This window comes from Cervus elaphus, chromosome 20, assembly GCF_910594005.1.
Source record: "Cervus elaphus chromosome 20, mCerEla1.1, whole genome shotgun sequence".
NCBI classification, from domain to species: Eukaryota; Metazoa; Chordata; class Mammalia; order Artiodactyla; family Cervidae; genus Cervus; species Cervus elaphus.
In genome coordinates this window covers 46,816,023-46,820,627 of record NC_057834.1, presented here as the reverse complement: position 1 = coordinate 46,820,627, position 4,605 = coordinate 46,816,023, and the positions used below count along the sequence as shown (strand labels likewise).

The 4,605-nt window shown below is 45.2% G+C and overlaps 1 non-coding gene across 1 annotated transcript; it reads right to left on the bottom strand.

Moving 5' to 3' along the window:
- Nucleotides 1-261: 261 nt before the first annotated feature.
- On the bottom strand, nt 262-425 carry LOC122678632. The gene has a single exon (XR_006336280.1). It is a non-coding gene; the product is annotated as a U1 spliceosomal RNA (small nuclear RNA).
- Nucleotides 426-4,605: the final 4,180 nt, after the last annotated feature.

Here is a 4,605-nt window from a genome sequence, read left to right as displayed (position 1 = left end):
TTTATTGGAAGAACCAGTATTGAAGCTGAAACTGCAGTCCTTGGGCCACCTGATGCGAGGAGACCCGAGTGTGATTTCCAGGTTAAGAAGATTCCCTGGGGAAAAAAATAGTGACCCACTCCAGTATTTTTGCCTTGAAAAAATCTCACAGAGAAGCCTGGCAAACTACACTCCGTGGGAACCACAAGAGTCAGATACAACTGAATAACTTAATCACTGCCAAGGAAACATGGATTAAGTCTGCAGTTATTACTTAGTTATTAGGGGAAAGCGCGCACGCAGTCCCCCACTACCATAAATTATACAGTCGAGTTTCCCCTATTTGAGGAAATCGCAGAGGTCAGCACACCCGGACTGCAATGGGTGAGCCTCGCCCTGGGAGAACCACCTTCTTGATCATGGTATCTCCTCTGCCAGGTAAGTATGAGTTGACCTTCCCCCTGCCCCACACAGCCTTAGACACGTTCACTGTACACACACGCTGACTTTGCCGTTTCCCCGCAGTTCTTCCACTATCCTCCGCACCCTCTCCTTTCCCACACCCCTCAGTCCCTCCAAATAACTCTTCTAAAAAAACATATCCAACAAAATCTCATGAAAATTTCCGTAACGAGTGAAGTGGCTCGCTAGGAACAGGACCACTTCGCTGCAAGATTTACATAAACCAACCCCATTCGGGACCTCTAAGGCGGCTCCTCTTCTTCAACCCAACCCACCCCTGTGGAGATAACCAATGGCGAGTCCCCTGTGACGGGAAGTGACGTCATGACTTCATCAACGTTAGCAATCGACATAGTTACAACGATAGAAAAGACCTGGGGCGTCCTTGGTGGCTCAGGCGGTAAAGCGTCAGTTTACAATCCGGGAAACCCGGGTTCGATTCCTAGGTCGCGAGGGTCCCCTGAAGAAATGGCTAACCCACTCCAATACTCTTGTCTGAAAAAAATCCATAGACGGCGGATCCTGGTAGGCTACAATCTATGGGCTTGCAAAAAGTCCAACACGACTCAGCAATATAACCTTCACTGTTTAAATGAGACATACATGGTTTTTTTTATTTCTTTGCACTTTAAAATTTTTATTTTTTATTTGGGTATAGCCAGTTAACAATGTTGTGGTAGTTTCAGGTGAATAGCGAAGGGATTCAGCCATACACATACATGGAGATCCGGACGGATTTTGCCAGCCTCCTCGGAGTCTGACCCTTTGGGCTGGATTGCACGCCAACGAGAGAAATTTAGGGATCGTGTGTTACACTGATGCAAAAGTTTTTAAGTAATAAATAAGTTGTAAAAACATGTCAGGAAGCAACAGTTAGAACTGGACATGGAACAACAGACTGGCTCCAAATAGGAAAAGGAATACATCAAGGCTGTCTATTGTCACCCTGCTTATTTAACTTATATGCAGAGTACATCATGAGAAACGCTGGGCTGGAAGAAGCACAAGCTGGACTCAAGATTGCCGGGAGAAATATCAATAACCTCAGATATGCAGATGACACCACCCTTATGGCAGAAAGTGAAGAACTAAAAATTCTCTTCATGAAAGTGAAAGAGGAGAGTGAAAAAGTTGGCTTAAAGCTCAACATTCAGAAAACTAAGATCATGGCATTCGATCCCATCACTCCATGGGAAATAGATGGGGAAACAGTGGAAACAGTGTCAGACTTTATTTTTTGGGGCTGCAAAATCACTGCAGATGGTGACTGCAGCCATGAAATTAAAAGACACTTAATCCTTGGAAGGAAAGTTATGACCAACCTAGATAACATATTAAATAGCAGAGACATTACTTTGCCAACAAAGGTCTGTCTAGTCAAGGCTATGGTTTTTCCAGTGGTAATGTATGGGTGTCAGAGTTGGACTGTGAAGAAGGCTGAGCACCAAAGAATTGATGCTTTTGAACTGTGGTGTTGGAGAAGACTCTTGAGAGTCCCTTGGACTGCAAGGAGATCCAACCAGTCCATCCTAAGGGAGATCAGTCCTGGGTGTTCATTGGAAGGACTGATGTTGAAGCTGACACTCCAGTATTTTGGCCACCTCATGCCAAGAGTTGACTCATTGGAAAAGACTCTGATGCTGGGAGGGATTGGGGGCAGGAGGAGAAGGGGACAACAGAGGATGAGATGGCTAGATGGCATCACCAACTCGATGGACATGAGTTTGAGTAAATTCCGGGAGTGGGTGATGGACAGGGAGGCCTGGCGTGCTGCAATTCATGGGGTCGCAAAAAGTCGGACATGACTGAGAGACTGAACTGAACTGAACTGAAAACAGTGAATAGAAATACAGAGACAAAATAAAAGCATATGTATATTTCATGTGTGTAAACATACGGATTTCGGGTTACATCTCAAAGTGCTACTCGGTGGACTTGTTTTCTGTGCAGATTCTTCCTGTTTCATTCTGAGGATATCCCAAGGACCATGCTTTTCCTTTGCTTACCATACAGAATACAAGAAATGAGGACTCTGAAATAGAAACTGATGACTAAAATAAGGGCAAGAAAGATGACGTGAGAGAGTGAGGTTTGCTTGGAGAGTGAGGTTTGTCTATTTGTTTTCTCTTACTGCAGAAGACTGGGTTAGACCTGAGGGCAGAGAAGTGGGAGGCTGGAGAAGACAGCCAACTTGTGTTTTCCGACCAGAGAGCACGGGGAAATGGAGTAACTTGATCCTTGAGGTGCCTTTGGTTTAAGGGGGAAGGTGACTTCTGGAAAATCTTGGGGCGAACAGCAAAGGAACTCAGCATGCAGTTAACTTCCACGAAGAATCTTGCTTTCTGCCTCCCTCCCCCCCCCCCATTTCTATCTCTGCAATATCAGAAATAGATTCTGGCTCTTTTCATGTGACATAAACTTAAATCCAGGGCTAGTAATACCTTAGAGAATCTCCAGAAAACTGGAGAATGAATTTATACAAACTGGGAGGAAGAAAAAAGGCTGATGAAAGCCAGCACACAAACCAAATGGAAAGGACACTGGTGCCTTCTGCTCAGTAACAAACCCTCTAACTGCACAGCTGACCCTGTTTGGCCTGGGCACTAGACACCACCCGTGGTTCCATGAATTCTGCTGCACCTGGTTGGTGTTCAACTAAAGATCTTGTCGTGGGGGGATTCTTCTGTTGTAGTGGCCAGAAAGAATTTTCCCAGGGCCCACTCCTGTGTCTCTCACCTCCTATTAAATGCTGGAGTATTTTTTACTTGTAGGGAGTGGCCAGTTCCTGGTAATAGATCCACATCTTAGCCCCTCAGAAAACTAAGTGTGTGATCCTTAGAAGTTGCAGAATATGGAAAATTCCTCATCAAAGGAAAGGGGGGTTCAGATAGTAGTTGATCAAGATATAACAAAGGACAGCCCTGCAGCTAGCCCAGTGAAGAACAGTATAAATTCAGTGCCCCATTTGACACAGTGCAACCCTGTGTCAAATAGACCAGGCATGCACAACCCTGTCTTGGAGCATACTAGACGTTTATCCCTGAGTGCAAGCGAGGTTTCAGCCTCTTATGTGGGGATGGTTGTACCTCATCCAGTATTATTTACATTTTCTTCACTGAGAATTAAATAGCTTGAAAGTTCCCATTTCTGGGGATAGAGTAATTGGTCTAAAGCTATGGTAACAGATTCCCACCATAAGTGGTTTTAAATATTCTTTATTCACCGAGGTCCACTGTAGGAGTTTCCTATTGCTACTGTTACATGTCACTACATATTTAGTGCCTTAAAACAACACACATTTCTTATCTTATGATTCTGGAGGTCAGAAGTTCAAGATGCATCTCCCTGGGCTAAAATCAATGTGACAGTTGTGTTGTGGTGGTTCTTTGAGATGCTAGGGGAGAATCCGTTTACCTTGTCCAGCCTCTAGAAGATGCCCAGATTCTACTCTCATGGGCTGCTAGTTACAACTGATCAAGTTATTCTCACAACACATTATTCTGACACCAACTCTCTTTCCTCCCTCTATATGACCTTTGTGATTCCATGCAGTGCCCATCTCAAGATCTTTAATTTAATCACACTGCAAAGTCTCTTTTGCCATGTCAAGTAACATAATCACAGATTCCAGGGACTCAGATGTGGACATCTTTGGGGAAGCATTAGCCTGCCACCGCAGCCAGAATCCTCAGTGACCACATTTCTGCTCCCTTCTGAAACTCATCCAGGTGAAAGCAAGTCAATCCACGGCTTCTTAGAATCAGCCAGTCAACAGCTGTGCCCTGAGCTCAGGCAGTAGAGTCAGAGAGAGAGAGAGAGAAGGAGAAAGTCTATGGGGAGATGAATCTGAGTAGCCAGTGCCTGGGAAGTTCCTAGGGACTAGAGCTGAGAGCTGCAAATGCCTTCATGGGGGGAGAAGGCTGGGGAGGGTGTTAGGAACTGAATGTATATCACCACCACCAGCACCCACCACCACCTAATTCATATGTTGACCCCTAATCCGTGTGGGGCTGTATTTGGAGAAAGCATTTTGAGGAAGATGTTGTTCAGTCATGTCCACCTCTTTGCAACTGCTGTGGCCTTCAGCATGCCAGGCTTCCCTGTCCTTCACATCTGGAGATTGCTCAAACTCATGTCCGTTGAGTCGGTGATGCCATCAAACCA